This window comes from Dasypus novemcinctus, chromosome 24 (assembly GCF_030445035.2).
Source record: "Dasypus novemcinctus isolate mDasNov1 chromosome 24, mDasNov1.1.hap2, whole genome shotgun sequence".
Lineage (NCBI taxonomy): Eukaryota > Metazoa > Chordata > Mammalia > Cingulata > Dasypodidae > Dasypus > Dasypus novemcinctus.
Window position 1 is genome coordinate 30,302,484 of NC_080696.1, and position 19,283 is coordinate 30,321,766.

Consider the following 19,283-nt stretch of genomic DNA (forward strand, 5'->3'; position numbering starts at 1 on the left):
GCCTGGGGAGAGGCTTCTGGAAGGAGCACAGAGATGATCTCCTTTAACAACCCCTCCTCCCATTGCCCAGATGAGAAACTGAGGCCCAGAGTGGGGCTGTGACTTGTACAAAATCTTGGAGCAAGCTGGTAGCAGAGACATGCAAACCCAGATCTCCTTTGCCTGAAGTCATTTATACTCCTAATGAATGTAGCTCCCAACCCCCAGGGCACTGGAAAATTGGAGAAGAAAGCAAAGCAGTTACAGTCATCAGAGTCGTCATTTCTATGTATGGAGTCCTTAGCATGTAACAGGTACCACGTTGCCCCCTCAGGTGCACCTTATTTAGTCCTTGCAGCAGTCCTATGAGGTGCATCTTAGCAACAGCATCCTCTTTTAGAGATGAGGGCATTGAGGAACAGAGAGGTGATTTGCCCCAGGTTACAGGGCTGGAGAACGGAGGAGCAGAGATGTGACCCCAGACCTGTTGACTGCAGCACTCTGCCTTTGATCCTTGGGACTGTGCTGGAAGCCAAGAGGGTCAGGAAGGCTGATCTGGACCTCCGGTGTCCATGGGGTCCTTGGGATGGCTCCAGTCAAAGCACCAAGGTGAAGTCTTTGACAGGAGGGGCAGGGGGGGGAACTAACATTTACCTTTTTTCTTTTCCTTTTTTAAGATTTATTTTGTTTGTGCTCACTGTCTGCTTTCTGTGTCTGCTTGTCTTCTTTTTAGGAGGCACCAGGAACTGACCTCAGGACCTTCCATGTGGGAGGGAGGCACCCAATCTCTTTAACCATATCTGCTCCCTGCTTGTTGTATCTCCCATTATGTTTCCTTGTTGTGTCTCCTCATTGTGTCATCTCTTTGAATCAGCTTGCCATGTCAACCCATTATGTTAGCTTACTGTCTTGCTTGTCTTCTTTAGGAGGCAACAGAAACCGAACCCAGGACCTCCCACGTGGTAGGTGGCAGATGCCCAACTGCTTGAGCCATATCTGTTTCCCTTTACCTGTCTTTTAAATTTATCTTTTATTCATTCATTCATTCACTCAGCAAGTGTTTACTGAGGGCCTGCTCAGTGCCAGGCACTGGGGATATGGCTGCGAACAAAATAGTTCCTGGCCTCTGGGACCTTGTATCCTAGTGGAGAGAGACAGACAATAAACAGAGAAACAATAAAGATGTCAGGTGGTGATGGTGCTATGGAGAAAAGCAAAGTGTGTGGGGGGAACCACGCATGATGGTGGGGGTCAGAGAAGGCTTATCTGAGGAGGTGACACTTGAACAGAGATCCAAAGCAAAGGAGGGAGTGAGCCAGGGGGGGCTATCCAGAGGAAAAGAGTTTCTGACAGAGGAAACAGCAAAGGCCCCGAGGTGGGAGCGTGTCTGGCATGTTTGAGGAAGGGGGACGTCAGTGTGGCTGGAGCAGCGGGAGCAGGGGAGGGTGGGCGGACAGCAGAGGGGGTGGCGGCAGGGCAGTGGGAGCTGGACTTGCTAGGGCTCTGTAGGATTTTATTCTTAGTAAGATGGGAACCATTGGAGGTTCTGGGAGGAGTGGAATAATCTGATTTCGTTTTGAAGAGGATCCTCTGGCTGCTGGGATGAGGATGTACTGCAGAGAGCAAGGGAAGAGGCAGGGAGATGTGGTGGAAAGTGGCAGAGCAAAGTAGGTGTCAGATGATGGAGGCTTGGGCCAGGTGGGAATGGAGGGGATGGTGAGGAAGGGAAGGTTTGGATTATTTTAGAGGCTGAGCCACAGGATTGGGAACGGGAACCCTACCTGTGATTGACTGCGGGCTTTCTGGCCCCAGCAAGAATGGAGTTGTCATTTAGGGAGTGTGGAAGACAGCGGGAAGGCTCTGCACATCTCAGTTCCCTTAAGCCTCCCTTTGCATCAGCGGTCCTCACACTCGAGCATGTCCCAGAATCACCCGAGGAGCTTGTTCAAACCCTCATGACTGGACTCCTGAGCCAGTGCCTGATTCAGTGGGCCTGGAGTGGGGCCCAAGAATTTGCCTTGCTATCAGGTCCCAGGCCAGCCGGATGCTGCCAGTGCCTGAACGACACTGAGAACCTCTGCTTTACACTGGGAGGCTCAGTGAGGCCAAGTGGTTTCTAGTCCACACAGCCGGAAAGGGTTGGTCTTGAAGCAATGGAGGCAGGGCCTCTGTGTCTCCTGGCAGGGAGAGCTGGGAGCCCCTGGGAGTTCTCATTCAAGGCTAAGACCAGAGGAAGGGAGAGGCAGGGAGGCAACGTGGCCCAAACTCCCAGGGGCCATCGGGCTCCATTGTTGAGACCTTTCTGCCTCTGTTTCCAGAAGCCAAGGTGGGCTGGGGGCCTTGTAAAGGGGGGTGGGCAAGGTTGAGGTGCCATGTCTGTTCTCCCAGGTTGCTCTGTCCACGCTGGGCTCCATGCTGCCTGGCTTCACTGAGCCCTGCACACAGGAGGGTGTCAGGAGAGGTTTTGCTGCCGGGCATGGCGTCCTCATCCCTTTGATGCCCATTGGCGTATTGGCACCCTGTACTGTCCACTGCCGATTTCTGCTTCTTCCTCCTGGGGGCCAAGAGAGAGATGCTCCATCCCTGCCTCCTTCAAGTTAGGCATGGCTGTGAGACTTGGCCAAAGATCTGTGAGCAGAAGCGATTGTGTGTCTTCTGGGGGGGAAACGCTTGTGAGCAGTTTTCAGCCCCATCCTCCTGCTGCGTGACTGGTGGGGTCCCTGAAGTCCCTAGGGGCCTCCATCAGGGGTGGAGCAGAGCCCCTGCCAACTTGAGGTGGACATATAGGTGCATAAGAAGTAAACTTTTGTTCCAATAGCCACCAAGCTTTTTTGAAAGGGCAAGGGAGTATTTTGGGCTTATGGGCCACCGGGTCTCTGTCGCAAGGACTCTGCTCTGCCATTGAAGCAAGAAAGCAGCCACAGGCGAGAGGCAAACGAAGGGTGCTTTCTCTGTGCCAATTAAACTTTATTTATAAAATCTGGTCCTTCAAGCAGTGAAGCTTGGTTGTCACTGAGGGTCCTGAGGGTAGGGGGGAGAGAGGAATAGAATAGATGGAAGCAGGGTAAATGGGGGGGAGGGGGGCAATGGAATTGTTCCACAAGATCATGCAATGATGGATATAGGACATGTTAAATTTCACCAAAAACATACGAAAGTCTATAGGCTAAAATGAAAGCCATAATGTAAACCATAATGTAACTATAAATTTAGAAAATTGTACAGTCTAAAATATAAACCATAATGTAAACCAAAGTAGAGCCATGTTTGGTAGCTAGGTTTTAATATCTGTATATCAGCTACAGCAAATATAACATGAACATGTAAAAAGATCATTGCTGGCAAAGGGGCAAAAGGGTTTGATGTTGGATACATGGAAGTCCCCTATATTATATATGTGACTTCACTGTGATCTAAATTTTTTTTGAAGACAAAATTAAAAATTAAAAAAAAAGTATGTAGACCCTGAGGAAGGAATGAAAGAAATTGCCTTGCCACTGTACATACAGGGCAATACCTACTACAGTGATAAAAGGCAAAACATCAAAAACAAAGTTTTAGGATATTTTTCATTTTTTAATATGCCAATTTATTTTTTACTTTATTTTAGTTTTTCTTAGTATGTATTCTATTTCTAATCTTTAAACCTATCATTACTATTTCATTTTCCTACTAATTGAATTTGGTAATATATTAGGCTTCAATTTTGAAGAAGTTTTGGACCACAGAGGGGTTCAACTATGGCAGGGGAGGAACACTGGTGTGGGGTGTTATTGATGGGGGGCACAAGGTTGGGAGGGAGTTCTCCAGGGCATGTATATAGGGTATATAAAAATGTTTGGATATTCATTGGGTATTTTCATAGTAGTTACAGTTACAAATGACAACTGAGGGAGTGCTGAGTTCCTAACCAGGGGAGCTCTGTAACATTCCCCAGTGGAAATGCAACAATCCCCCAAGTGGAAAGGCAAAGACCAATGAAGAAGGATGGTCCAATGATGAGCCTTTGATATTGATGATTATGCTTATGAGCCTCTGTGTTTGAAATTTCAAATAGACCTAGAGCTGCAGGGTGCCTAAGAGTTACCTCCTGAGAGCCTCCATGTTGCTCAAATGTGGCCACTCTCTAATCCAAATTCAGCATGTAAATGCATTTACCTTCCCCCCAGTATGGGACATGACTCCCAGGTATGAGCCTCCCTGGCACTGAGGGGGGTTATTACCAATCCCTAACTGGTGGTGCAACTAGAAAAAGACCTTGAATAAAAGGGGGAAATGATAAAGACAAATGAGTTTATATGGCTAAGAGTCTTCAAAAAAGAGTCGGGAGGTCATCAGAGGGATCGTACTTACACATGCCTCAGCAGGATCCCAGAGACAGCCAAAGTAGATACAACCCCAGCTACTGGTGCTCCTGAGGGCTATGGAGACACATAGATTCTATAGTCATGGCAGATGGCTCTGGAGTTCAGTGCCTTGTCAGTGGGCCCTACTTTGGAATTTGTGCTCCTGAGTGTGATGGCGTTGGAATCAGATGTGACCTTTCTACACATGCCTCTTCTGTCACTTTTACTGAACCTGTGGTTGGCACTGGGGTTGGTGTATACTCAGGATACTTGACTCTCTGGACTGGCCATGTGCCAGCTGGGCCCTTAGCCTCAGCAGAGTTGTAACTCCTACTCTCCGGTTCATTGGACCTACCCAGGTCAGTGATCAGGGAGGTGAAGATAGTCAACCACCACACCAGGGAACTGAGGGTCCCTACAACTGCAAGCAGGAGAATCACATCCATCAACCATGTTGGATCTAAGCCCCCTCTCAATATAGAGGTGGAATGGACACCATCATCCCAGGTTGCACAGGATGGAAGAATAAATATGGATTAGTGTGGACTTACTGGTATTCTGCTATAGAACTATTGTGACTAGTAATAGAAGAAATTGTAGCATTGATGTGGAGAAAATGGCCATGGTAGTTGCTGAGGGCAGGGAGAGGGAAGAAGAGATGAGATGTGGGGGCATTTTCAGGACTTGGAGTTGTCCTAAATGATATTGCAGGGACAGATGCTGGACATTATATATCCTGCCATAACCCACTGAATGGACTGGGGGAGAATGTAAAACTACAGTATAAACTGTTATCCATGTGGTGCAGTACTGCTCCAAAATGTATTCACCAAATGCAATGAATGTTTCATGATGACAAAAAAAAAAAAAAAAAAAAGCAGGTGGCCAGGCTTGGGGCCAGCATTTGCCAACTAGTTTGAAGCCATTGAGTGCTGGGGGCAGTTTGATCTGGCCATGCTATGACACAGCCATTAGTGGTTGCACGGGGTAGCAACAGAACCCAGCACACCTGGCAGAGGTGGGGCAGTGGAGGAGGAAAGGGCCTGCTGTTTCTGCTTAGGTCCTCTTTCCACCTGTCTCCCCCTGCTCCCTGCCCTGGAGGCTGACCTGCAGGAATCATGCCAACAGCCTCCCTTGTCTTCAGACTTCCAGCTGGGTGTCACCCATAGGGAGCATTTGCAGGACATGGAGGGAGGGGTGCTTAGTCTTCCAGCCTCCACAGGCCCCAGCTCCCGTCAGCAGCTCCTGTCTCTTGGTTTATAGTTATTTTTCCTTCCCCTCCCTGCTTTGGCCTCAGGTTGTAACAGCTCTCCTTGTACCACCCTGGGGTACTGCATTATCTTTTGTGATTTCCTATACCCTGCCCATTCATTTGTAAATAATCCCTTTATTAAACTCTAATCAAATTACCCAGTTGCACCTTGACCAGTTTTCTGGCTTTGAGGCACATATGTCTGGGCTTGATTCTGTTGGAGTCACTGCCTTGGGAGAATCATTTTGCCTTTGTGAGTCCCCTGGGTTTTCTCTTCTGCAAAAAGAACCTCCAGAGGAAGGTATCTGTACCCTGTCAGCAGGTGTCAAAGCTGGTATTAGGAAGGGAAGAAGGAGGGTGGAAGAGGAAAGACTTCTTAAAGCAGCTTGGGAGCAGGCTCATTAGTCCCATTTGCCAGTTAAGGAAATTGAGGCTAAGACTATGTCATATGGAGTATTTAAGGCTCTGAAAGGGTCTGAGCCCTGGACAGAGGCCACTGAAGCCACCTATGGCTCAGTTCCTTCTGGTGATGTTACTGGAAATGGGTTCTTAGGAACAGAGAAGAAGACATCAGCCTGGCCCAGATACAAATGTGGGCTTTGCCACTCCCTGCTGTGTGACCTTGGGCAAGTCACATTAATTCTCTGGGCCTAATCTAGTCATGACCCCTAGGAAGCCTGGCATCCTGACTCCCTTTCAAATGCTCCTTGCCTGGTGTCTAGAATAGTGCATGACATATCATAGGCGCCTGAGGTTTGTCGGGTGAATGAATGAATGCATCATTGTAAGTGCCAATGATTGGTAGCTTGGAGTAAACAATGATTGTTACCTGCATTTTGCCTCTGCCTGTTTAACAAGAGGTGGGATGGCTTGGTCAGTGGCTGGGGTTCAGGAGCCAGCCTGTGGGGTCCAAGCCCTGGTTTGCCAGTTTCCAGCTCTGTGACCTTGGGTACCACAGAAGATGGGATTCAAGTGGAAGGTGGGATTCAAAACACTACCTGCCTCTGAGAGCTGCTGAGTTGCCCATGAATCTTGGGCTCGATGTTCACAAGTCAGGCACAGAGGAGGCACTAATGAGTGTAAGTGTCTTCGTCACACTTCCGCTGGGGGTCAGGCTCCTTGAGCACCAGTGGGGTTTTCTGGGGTCACCCCTGCCCTGGGCATCTGGTCATGTGACCTTGGGCCATCACTGAATGGGACACCCTCAGGACCCCTTGTGTTCTGCCCCTCCATATGGCCAGAAGCTGGCACCTGTAGTGACTGGCCTTGGGCAGGGCAGGAGACCAGAACCTGTGTAACGTGTTGAGGGCAATGGCATCACAAACTACACAACCAATGGTGTTGCTGTCATTATTCCAAAGCTGCAAGGTGGAAGGAAGCCCTCAGAGTGGGGTCCCTGCCTTTTGGGCCCCTTCTTTGCTGTGCCTGATCCCCCACTTGCACCCTGTGGTACAGCCTAGCTACTGGGTGCAAGGGTAGGTGGTAGCCCCTAGCACTCGAGCCTGGGAGACGCGCTGCTCACAAGTGCCACCAAGGCTTCTTTTTTTAACCACCACGAGCTGACTAATGCCTGAGGGTGTCAGTCCCCCCACCCCCGCCCGGGTGGCAGCACAGGTGCTGGGAGAGCACGGCTGCAAGGTGGGGTCTGTCTGGGGGGAGGAGGTGCTGCCTCTAAGTGCTGCCAGGATGCCAGGGTCACCTGTGGGTCCTCAGAGCTGGAACCCAGTCCCAGGGATGTCCCCCTGGACACACATCTCTGAGCCCCATTCCTCTTGCAGGACTTCTGTGTCCTGAGACTGAGAGAGCCACCCCTGCTCTGACCCTCTACCCCCTTCCTCAGCCCTCACAGCCTACTCTGAACCCCAGCCTCCCTTCTGAGTCTCCATAGCCTGCTCTGGGCCTCTTTCCTCTCTTTGAGACCCACCCTATTCCCTAAGCCCCTTCTCCATTTCTAGACATCTGCTCCCTCCCTGCCCACACCCCTTCCCCATAGTAGGCCTGGGTAAATGCTGGCAGGGTTGACTGTTGAGGACTCAGCCCTGAGGGAATCCTGGCTCAAGCTTCAGTTCAGCTCAGGACCCTGATGGGATTTGGTGAAATTCTTGTTTCCATTCCAAGTCTCGATTTTCCCATTTGTATAAAGGGAGGATTGGACTGTGAATGAGAAGATCCCTTCCCATACCAAGCAGATAAATTTCCCTAGAAATCCAAGGTCCTTCCGAATGGGTGGGAGTCCAGCACCCTAGCAAGCTTGCCTCCCACGGTGGCGGTGCCCTGAGACAAAGTTCATCTCTTTTGAGTAGGAAGGGCCCTTGGCAGCTTTCTCCTTGGTATATTTTTTTCATTTGCCTAATCTTATAAATATAGTTCCAACTTCTCCTTCCTGAAGTCAGCAGTGCCTGATCCAAACAGGCCCTCATTTGCTCTGGGTTCCATCATACTTTCCACCTACTTACAATCTAAAACTTGCCAGGGTATGTGTGTCTTGATGTTGGCCAAATGCCCTCCCCATAATTCTCCTGTGCCAGTTAATTGATCATGCCGAGGGCATGAATTGCTGGATGGACTTATCCTGATGAATTGGTGCAGAGGTTGGAGACTCGCTGGCTCCAAGGCTAAGTCCGGTTATTGTGGTGGCCGTGAACATGCCTTGTTCAGATCATCTGTCATTGGGAGCTTGACTGACAGCCCAGTTGCTATACCTTGCTCTGCACTGTCAGGCTTGTACTGAGCCCATGCTTCTTATAGGCCCCTCTAGCCAATGACTGAGCATTGGGGCAGCAGGTGGTACCAAGGCAGGCACATGCTGGAGACAGGATTCCTCTGACAAGTGAAGTAGGCTAGAGGACTCCCCACTGGCATTTCTGGTCCTTTCTTGGAACCGTCCTGCAGGCCAGTACTCTTCCTGCCCAACCTGCCTTCCTCCCCCCTCTCTTTCTGCAGGTGTCAGACCCACCCATCATGGTCTGAAGGCTCTCCCTGCCTTTTGTTCCTGCTCCAATAAATCTTTTGCACATCTAATCTAATCTTAAGTGGGAGGCTATGTTATGCACAACAAACAGCAGTGACAAATAATATTTAATGAGCACATGTATGGGGCCAGGTACTGTGCTGGGCCCGATACAGGTGATATCTAATCTTTACCACAACCCCATGAGGCAGGAACTCTAACCATCTATTTTACAATAGTAAATTGAAACTCAGAGCAGCAAGGAACTTAAAGCCACAATTAGTGGATGACTATAGAGTTATATATAGTGTTAGTATCTGTCTCACTTATTTATACAATACAAGCCAATGAATGCAGATGATAAGTGATTTTGTTAATCACTGTACCCCCCTTTTCAGAGTCTCACTTGGTCCCTGGCAAGTAAAAGGCTCCCAAGAAGTATTTGTTGAAAGCGCCAATGAACAAATGAACAGCTGAAGAGCTGTGAACAATGGCCAAGTCGCTTACCTATGTTGCAAAAAGGTAAGAAAAGCTTGGGTCTGAAAGTCCTCAGCACTGGCAACACGCGAGGGTGTGAGTTTCTGTAGTTGTGAAAACGTATTTAGCTTCTCTTTCTTTTTTTTCCCTCCAGTTCTCTCACTACTTGGAGGCAGAAAGGAGCAATGCAAGGAACCGTCCAACCAAGAAGGGCTCCACACTCTGCCACCAGCACCTGGTGAGTGATTTCTTTCTGGGCTTCAGCTTCCTCATTAGTGAAATGGGGTTGTTAACACCCACCCCACTGTGACTGGCAGAGAGAAGACTAAGCAGTGGGTCCTGGCCTCTGGCCAGCCCACAGAGGTGGGCACGACCCCAGGGTTGAAGGGATGGTGGCTGTGGTGGCTGGAGCACCAGTCCCCAGAGGGGCTCAGGAAGCACAGTGCTGGCAGCCTGCTCCCTTCCCCAGCTGTGAGGCGGCTTCCTGCCAGCCCTTCCCAGCCTGCTGGTGAGTCGCAGGCCCCTGGCCCAGTTTCTTCTGACGGCAGAGGGACCACGTGTGAGTCTCTGAATCATCCCCGGTTTCTGCAGCTGCCCTTGGGCCAGCCAGGCCTGGCTGCATTGGTAAATGGATCACAGTCCCCTCCCCTGAAAACATCAGGCCTCAGGGGTGAGGCTGACTGTCGCTGCTGCCAGAGACCTTGGCATCAGCTGCTCCAGCCCCCTTGAGCCTCACTTTATCGAAGGGGAAACTGAGGCCCAGAAAGGGGAAGGGACTTGTCCAGGGTCATACTGAAACTCAGAAGTAGAATAGGGACTAGACCCTAAATTTTCTGTCTCCCTCCCTCCCTCCCTCCCTCCCTCCCTCCCTCCCTTCCTTCCTCCCTCCCTCCCTTCCTTCCTTCCTTTCTTTCTTTTCTGGGTCCTATCTCCAAAACAGTTATTTTAGTCCTGTTCATTCTCCACCCAGCCGCTGCCCCATGTAGGCCCAGCCACACACTGCATCACCTAGACGCTGCAACAGCCTCTGTCCCAGCCATTTTCCACCCGGCAGCCAGTGGGCTTTTAAAAAAATCAGACCTTGCCTCCACCTTGCTTGAATCCTCCCACAGTTTTCCATTTTGCTAAGAAAAAAATCCAAGGACATTCCGAGGAGCCACTAAGCCCTATGGGTCTGGGCCCTGTCACTCCGGATCCTTCCTCCTCCCACTTTTCCTACCATACACTCGGATCCCGCCTCATTGCTCTTAACGTATATGGAAAACTCCCTGTTGGTCCCACCGGAGCCTTCGTATGTGCTGCTCCTTCTGCCTGGAACACTCGTCTCCCAGCGCTTTCATAGCTGGTTCCTTCTTCCCTCCGCATCTCAGGCAAACGCCCCTCCTTAGGGGGCCTGGCCACAGAGGCCCTCCCATCCGCCCAGCAGCTCTGTCCCAACGCCGTGCCTTACTTCCTCACAGCACACACCTCCATCAGGATTATCATGTTAGGGCGTTTGCTTGTTAATCAACTGTATCCCCCAGAAGAGTGGAAGCTTCCTGAAGGCACCAATCTTATTCTGCACTGGGATGCCAGTGCCTTGCAGAGACCCTGACAGAGCAGGTGTTCACCAAGTATTTCTGGAAGGGGAGGGAAGGGGAGAGCAGGGGAGGGGATGGGAGGGGAGGGGAGGAGGGACAGAGGGAGGAAGAGAGCAAAGGGGAAAGGAAGGAAGGAAGGAAGGAAGGAAGGAAGGAAGGAAGGAAGGAAGGAAGGAAGGAAGGAAGGAAGGAAGGAAGGAAGGAAGGAAGGAAGGAAGGAAGGAAAGAAGGAAGGAAGGAAGAAAGGAAGGAAGGAAGGAAGGGGGGAGGGAGGAAGGAAATGACAGCAATAGGGTGGTGGATGTGGAGAGAGAAGGACTGATCTTTTTGTGAGGGAAATTACTGAAGAAAAAGTCTGCTTTTATTTTCTCCCTCACTTAATCCCACTTTATCTGTGAGTAGTATCTTCCCTCCTGGTACCCCTTCTGGGCTACCAGTGGCTTCCTTTCTGCTACTTGTTCTCTCTTGCTACTGACTCACCTCTATTCTCAGGAAAACTAATTCACACTCAGGTGCTATAACAGGAAACTCCCATTGGAAGGAAGTTTTTATTTTTAGCTGTTTACAAAGATTGAAGCCAAAGAAATGAATAGCTAATGGTGGAATCTCTGCCTCTAGTGAAGTTGGGAGACTGACCTGCTCCTTGAAATCACACTTAGAATGGAGCTGTCTCTCTTTCTCAGGTGAGAACTGGGTGCCCACCCCCAAGTCAGGCTGGGCTACAGACCCTTCTAGATTGTACCCATCTCTGTCACCTCACTCCCCTCCCTCGCCCACCACTTTCCCAAGATAAATCAACCAGGTCAGTCAACACGTTTTGATGAAAAAGAAACAAGTTAGTCTTTTGACTCAACAAAATGGGCCTTTCTGGAGGCAGAGAGGCTGGGGCAGTCGGGAGCATGTGGAATCAGCGCTGCTGGGCTGAGACAAGGCCCCCTTTGTGCCCAAGGACAAAGATAGAGTGTCCCGGCAAGATGGGGCCAGGGCCTTTCCAACGCCAGCTCCGGCAGCCTGGATTGGCTGGCAATCAGCCAAGCCCCCCTCCCCGGCCCCTGTAACTGAGACAGCCCAGGCTCCGCCAGCCGCCCCCACCCCTCCCTCTGGCAAACAATCGGGTTGGGATGTGTGTGAAATAAATCAATAAACCAGACTGTCTGCTCCATCCTGACCACCTGGACTCTGGGGCTCGGAGCCCTCAAATCCTACAGACCTGATACTTACGGGTCAAGAGCCCTCAAGCCCCCTGCTTCCACAGTCTTTAGAGATGGACAGACTTAGGTTTGGTTCTGGGTTCAGGGCCTTAGTTGAGTGACCTTGGGCAAGTCACCCCACCTCTCCAAGTCTCTGTTTCCCCATCTGCAAAATGGCACAATAATAGTTCACCCCCGCTGACTGTACAGATGGAATGAGGTGGCATCCCTAAAGAACAAGGCACATGCCTGGCACAGGGAGGGCACTCAGCACTTCAGAGTTCACACATCACTTTGCATCTATCTCAGATGCTCAGATCCCCAAGAGTCAGGATAATTCCCCCTTTCTCCCCCACACACACATACTGAAGAAGGAACTGAGGCTTGAAACAAATTTGGAGAATCTGAACTTCTGGGGAATTGAGACCTTCTGGAAGGGCCCCCTGATGCCTTAGCAAGGTCATGAGGTGGCACAGGCTGACAAGTTCTTACACGAGCCAGAAACTAGTACTGGGTCGTACCTCTGGACCTTTGCACATGCTGTACTCCCTGAAGGGAATGCCCTTCCCCTCTTTTTTCCAGATTAACTCTGTCTTTCCTTTTAAGCCTGGGGAAGGAGGAAGGCCACTTTCATTGTGAAATTTTTATACTGTTTAACATTTTTACTATGTGACTAATTTTTTAAAAATGGAAACTTTTAAAAAATTTATTTATTTATTCACAGATATTTATTGAGTACAGACTGTTTGCCAGAAACCTATTGAAAAAGAGGGCAGTCCCTACCCTCGGGGAGCTGACATTCTAGTTCAGGAACTCTCAGCCTTGATCTGCGCACAACTTGGGGTCACTTGGGAGCTTTACAAATTCCTGATGCCTGCCTGGCACCTCAGCATTCTGATTCACTTGGTCTGCAATGGGGCATCAGAGTCTTAAAAATCTCCCAGGTGATTCTGGTGCACAGCTGGGTCAAGAACCATGGTTTTGGGAGAGCAGAGAGATGGATGAATCACCAAAATACCTGTCAGATGGTGGTACCTATTGGGCAGGAAATCTGCAGAGGGCAGAAGGTGGTGGGAGAAGGGGGTTGTTGCTGAAAAGAGCTTGGGCAGAGCGGGCACTCTGGGGTGCTGGCATTGGAGCAGGGAGAGACCCAGAGAAAGTGAGAGAATGCCTCACGGGAACTGGGGGACAGTGGTCCAGGCAAAGGGAACCGCAGGGATGGGAAGGCCCAGGGGTGGGAAGGTGCCTGGGGGACGTGGTGATCAGCAAGGTGGCCCAGGCTGGAACGTAGCTGCAGGTGGCCAGGCAAAGGACAGAGGAGGCGCTAGGTCTCAGTAGGACCACCTTGTAGACTGGGGTTTGTGGGGAATCTTCTAGATGGACAAAAGTTTCCAAAACTACTGCTCTCACTGACACTTAAGCCCGGACAGCCTTGCATTCCCAGGTCCCCAGCACTGCTGCCTCGAGGCCCTGACTCTCCTCTTTCCTGGCTGTCCTGGCACATCCTCTTGTCTGGCCCTGCTAATGGAATAGAAGCCCGCGAGGAAACCTGTTCCAAATATTGGGGTTGTCCTCGCCTGCCCCTGCACACTCCAAGTGGGACCAGAACAGCCTCTTCCTCCTTCTCCCTCATCTCCCCCCACCTAGCGCCTGGGGCCTGGCCGGGAGATGGGTGGGTGCAGGTTACCACCAGAGGCTAAGTTGTCAAGCACCTGCCTTGGGAGGCTGTGTCCTCTATGGGGCTGGAAGCTGGGTCTGTCGGTCTGACAAGGGTCCCGGGGCCCCCAGCATCAGAAGCAGGTTGGGCCTGCCCAGATGTGGTCACAAAGCCAGAGCGAAGGAGGTGGCCGGGTCTGCAACCAGGCCATGAGCTCTGGGCAGCATAACTAGGGCGCAGGGTCACCTTGTCCAGTGGAAACTCCAGGGGCTGATAATCTCAGACTCCTCGGTATTAGAGTAATAACTTAGAAAGTTATTTTAGAGGATGGCATATAATTGTGTTCAAATGATACAGAAATGTCATGTTGTGGTAGCAGCTTAGATTAGAATGCTGTGTTATAACATCTTATAATAATGTATTAGAACGTTATGTAATGTTAGAATGGTATTTTTTTAGAATGTTAGATTAGAATGTTGGTAAGAATTGTGCTAAAATGTTGAATTAGACTATCAGGTTGTGTTAGAATATTTGAGTGCTATGTTACAATATTTTGTTAGTGTTACATTAGAATATTATATTGTGTTGGAATGCTTTGTTAACATGTTTTCTTAGGATGTCATGTTGAATCTTAAAATCATAATAAGCCAGTTCAGGGCACTGGGGGTGATTTGACAGGATGCAGCACAAAGGTGGGCCTGGAAGTGGGGAGGGCTGGGTTTGGGTTCAGCTCTGACACTGACTCCTTCCCCATCTCGTCCTATTTCTGGACCTCAGTTTCCTCTTTTAAAAACGGGGCCGTTGGACGCTGTGTCATCTAGGGCCTCTTCACACTGTGTGTCTGGGGCTCCGAGTGCTAGACATTGGCCACTTGCCTCTGCCCGCTGGGAACTGAGACTTCTCCATGACAATGAGGTTGATCTTATGGCGGATGGATGACTTTCTAGGAGTGAACAGCTTCCTCGCCAACAGGAAAAGGCAGGGTGAGAGAAATCCCAGGCGGCCAGACCATGGGGCCTCCAGCCGCTGCTCACTGCCACCTCCAAACTGGGATGAACCAGAGTCGGCTGTCTCCCTGCACCCCTGCCCTCAGGCCCTCTCCAGAACTCCGGCTGCACATAGCTGACTGATGGGAACGCTGCTGCGTCCTGAGAGCCCACCGGACCTCAGTCAGACCTCCACCATCGCGCAGCTCTGCCCCTTCCCTGTGTGGGCTGGGCCCCTTCAGAAGTAGGCTTTCTTTGAACAGGTGGTTAGAGCAAAAATATCCTGGGCCTCCCCAACCCTCACTGCTCCTCACTCTGGAAAAGAAAAACCGAGTGATGCCAAGGCAACCTGGAAAACCCATGCACTCGCGCATGCTCCTCAAGTTACATGCCTCTCAGGGTTTCACACTACCCCAAGCCGCGATCCCAGCTGACCTTGAGCTGAGATGATGAAGGGGTTAAGAAGAACATCATGTGGGCTCTTGTACAAGCCACTGCCCTTCTGAACCTGTGTCCGACCATGACTGGGATGATAGCTTGACCTTGAGCATGGTGGGCATGAACTTGAGCTAGAGCCTGTAAAGCCTCAGCTCAGCATTTATCAAGCAGCAGGTGCTCAGTAAGTGTCGAGTTGTCCAGCCCTCAGTGGGGGTCCAGATCAACCATGCATGGTCTGGGACCATTCGCCAGCCTGCTCCAGCTCGAGGGTAAAATCCATACCCCATGGTCATCCTAAGATGGAGGGGGTGATCTGTAGAAGGAAGGGAGCCGGAAGTCTTGAGATTGGAAGTGTTCCAGAGAAGCCTTCTCTAGGAGGCAAGTTGGGAGTGGGTACCCTGGTTTTTGGTGAAGCAAACTAGACCCTAGATCCCTTTGAGGGGGTCTGAAGAGGCCTCAAAACCTGCAGTCAAGGGGCTGGGTGGGGTTCTAGCCCCACATTGCATCGCTGGATAGCCTCTCCTGTCTCATCTGTAAAATGACCAAGGAGCAAGCCAGGAAAAGGATTGAGAGGAAAGAGCAAGAGCAAAGGCCCTGAGGAAGGAAAGAACCTGGTTTTTCTTGGGCCTTAATGGAGGCCATTGTGGCCACAGCCCAGAGAGGCCCAAGGGCCAGACACTTGGAGCTGGGGAGGCCTGCGCCAGCAGTCTGGATTTTATTTTTTATTTTTTTAGGTACCGGGGCCAGGGATTGAACCCGGGACCTCATATGTGGGAAGCTGGTGCTCAACCAATGAGCCACATGGGCTTCCCTGAGTTGGTTTTTTCCCTTTGTTTTACTTGTTTGTTTTTGTTTTTTCAGGGACACTGGGAACTGAACCCAGGACCTCCCGTGTGGAAGGCAGGTGTTCAACTGCTTGAGCCACATCTGCTCCCCAGTCTGGATTTTATTCCAAGCATGATGAAAATTCATGGAAGGTTTATGTTTATTTGTTAAATTGTGCTAATACATATAACATAAAATTTGCCATTCTAACCATTTTTAGGTGTACACGTTGTACAACAGCATTCATTATCAATACATTTCCAGCATCCCAAACAGAAGTTCTATTACCATTAAGCAATACCTTCCTGCTACCTACCCTCTGGTAACCTCTAATCTACTTTCTGTCTGTATGGATTTGCTTTTTCTAGATTTTTCATACAAGTGGAATCATATAATGTTTGTCCTTTTGTACCTGGCTTCTTTCACTCAGCCCAAGGTTTTCAAGTTTAATCCATGATTTAGCTTGTATCAGTACTTCATTCCTTTTTATGACTGAGTAGTATTCTATCATATGGCTATGCCACCCATGGAGGGTTTTAAGAAGTAAAGAGGGTTTGTGACCTTGTGATTTTTGTTAAAATGACCAGGCTGCTGTGTAGATTGAGGCCTCGAGTAGAAGCAGGAGACCAGAGAGGAGATTGGCATAGATGCCCTGGTGAGAGCTCAGGGGCCAGCCTCCGGCAGGGGTCAAAATGTGCCTGAGAGTTGCATGCGAACAGCCTGACAGTATCTTAGGGCTTTTGCTGTGAGCCAGGAGAATAGCCCCAAGCATCGCAACTGAGTCTGGGGAGCGGGAAGGCACGCTTTTGCACCACCCTTCCCAGGCTTCTTTAGAATTTCTGTGCCTCATCTCTCCCACGCATGACTTCTCCAGGAAAAGGAAGATGGGCTGTGACCTTGGGGTTTATAGAACTAGCCCAGGAAATGTCAGCTTTTAAATGGGAACTGGACAATTGAGAAAATGGGGAAGCTGGGACCCAGGGCCGGGGATGTGGCCATGGGCCCCGTTCAGTGGAGATGAGTCAGGGATGACATGCTTAGTTCCTTCTGGTTCTGCAGGCTCCACATTTTCTGTGTCTGTGGTTAAACCAGACATACCAGAGCAGGGCAGTCCTGGCCCAAGCCCTGGCTCCCTCTAACTCACAGTGAGATGCTATGCAGGCTGCTGGTCCTCTCTGAGCCTTGGTTTCCTCATCTGTACTGTTGTGGTAAGCAATGTGAGATAATAAATGCAGATCATTTAGCATGTGTAAGAGCACAATAACGAATCTTTGCAATGACATCGCTAATTATTGTTATAACTGTAATGAGTAGCAGAGAAGACTTGCCAACCATTTTGGACACCCAGCAGAATCACAGACTCCAGCTTGGCTGGACTTAGGAGAATGTCAGAGGCATCGACCTGGTTCCTGGGCCCTCTGCCTCAGCCACTGAGCTTACCTGTTCTCAGGCACTATCACTAGTCTCATGCTTAAAGTGAAATGTCATGGGTCAAAGAGAAGGAAAAATAGTCTGCCACACGGAGAACAATGAGAGAGTACATCCAAGCTTCCTAGAAAGGTGGCATTTGAGCTGGGGCTCAAGATGGCAGGGATGGTCTTCCCGGGGAAGGGACCAGCCAGGGTAAAGGCTGGAGGTAGAGAAACTTCTATTCTTCCTTTTGGGTAAGGCAGAAAAGAGGGTGGCTCGTTGTGGCCATAGTGAAGAGTTAGCAAAAGGAGTGAGACACGGAAATAAAGGTGTCAGGTTATGGCACACCATGGATGCCCAGGTAGGGGCTTGGTCGTCACCCTGGAGGGGACGGGAACCATGAATGCTTTGGGGGATGGGAGGACCACCCTCAGAGCTGGGCTTCGGTAGTTCCCTCTTGGCCTGTGTCCTCACAGGGAGCAGGAGAGGCAAGAGGCCGGGACAGCTGCCTGGAAGCCATCGCAGGGGTGTAGGCCAGGAATGGTAAGGCCCAGCCTGGGCAGTAGGGGTGGGCATTGGGGAGAGTCCAGAGGAATTAAGGTGGGACTTTGGCAAGGCCAGGCCACTGATCAGAAGCGAGCAAGGACTGTGGCTGAGATGGGGAACCCTGAGGAGGAGGAGGTGTGGGGAGGAAGATGGCAGGGGCGGCTCTGGGCCCACTGAGCTGGAGGAATCCAAGGGCCTTCTGCCCGGGCAGTTGGCTGTGCAGATCCAGGCTTAGAGAGATCTCAGCATTGGGAGGAGTATTTGATTTTGATTATTGCCCCCGGTCTGTCTGATTTGTTGAGGGAGACAAGTGGAGAAGGGGAGGGTGGGCCGGATGCTGGCCACTGCTGTCCCCGGCCTGGCCTCAGGCAGGTTCACCAGTCCTCCTCTTCTCGGCTGCCACCCCCATCTTCTCATCTTACACTTCCTTTCTGGCCCTGACTAGCTGTGTCATTTTAAGGAACTTGGAAACCAGGCCTCGTGTCTTTAACTTAGAAAATTATACACTCCAATGAGCTGGAAAGGGGCTTTTGGAATAATTCTATTGAAAATATGTGGGTTTTCGCCTTGAAATGATCTTCCTGAAATTATCCCCTTTCTCTCTTTATAAATATTAAAAAGAAGGAATCAGAGCTTAGTGCTTTAAATCCCTATTCAGAGACTTTCTCTTCTACCTCCCAGGAAAGCATCCAGTCATTTCTGAGGAAGAAAAGAAGGAGACTGGAGCTGTTCTGTCCCTTTTAACATGACCCACCTCGCCCCCCAAACAAAATCCAGCTTTTGGGAGCTCCTTTTACCAATCTCTCCTTGTCCACTCCCTACAGCTAAGCTGGGATTTGCTGGAATGTTATGTGTCAGTGTGGGGATGTGAGAGAGAAGGGGCAGGCTCCAGGAGGGTGAGAAGAGGGAAGGGGAGGAAAGCTGAAGAGATACAGAGAGACAGGCAGAGAGAGAGACAAACAGAGAGGGAGAGAGACAGAGAGACAAAGACAGAGGAGAGACAGTCAGAGAGAAAGCCATGAGACAGTGGAGAGGCAGAGAGAGAGAGAAATAAAACTAGGGAGAAAGAGAGAGACAAACAAAGAGAGAAAGATGAGCTGGGGAAAGAAGTCACAGAGCTAGGGACAGAGGATTAAAGGAGAGAGAAGCACGGAGGGAGGGAGCGAGCTTTGAGGAGACTGTGAGAAAGTAGCACACAGGTGCAGAGAAACATAAGAGGAGACACAGGAAGGAGAAACCAGCAGGGTTAGGGGAAGGGACAGAAGATGGAGGCAGCAAAAGATCCAGAGAGAGAGGCCCACAGAGTGGAGACAAGAGGAGACCTTCCTGCCCAGATGGCATAGAAAAGAGCCAGAGAAATTCAAATACAGAGAGGGACATGGGGAGAGAGAGAGAGACCAAGAAACACAGCAGGTGGACAAGGAGACCCAAGAGGCCTGTGTCACCCTAAGGCCGAAAGCCAGACTCACGCATGCGGACAAACATCTGATCTTTTTTGGAGGCCTCTTGGATCCTGTGATTTGGGGTCAGGCACCCATATCTTCCCCACACAGAGGGGAGGGCCAGAGGAGCAGTGCAGAGGGGCAAATAGCATGGCTGAAGAGATGGGAAGACATGGGTTCAGGCGTCAGCTCTGTTGGTTACTGC

At 50.4% G+C, this 19,283-nt stretch overlaps 1 long non-coding RNA gene across 1 annotated transcript; it reads left to right on the forward strand.

Moving 5' to 3' along the window:
- Positions 1–8,925: 8,925 nt before the first annotated feature.
- Positions 8,926–18,719, forward strand: LOC131275758 (uncharacterized). Its single transcript, XR_009183176.2, has 3 exons — positions 8,926–9,049; positions 9,159–9,242; positions 15,717–18,719. It is a non-coding gene; the product is annotated as an uncharacterized lncRNA (long non-coding RNA).
- Positions 18,720–19,283: the final 564 nt, after the last annotated feature.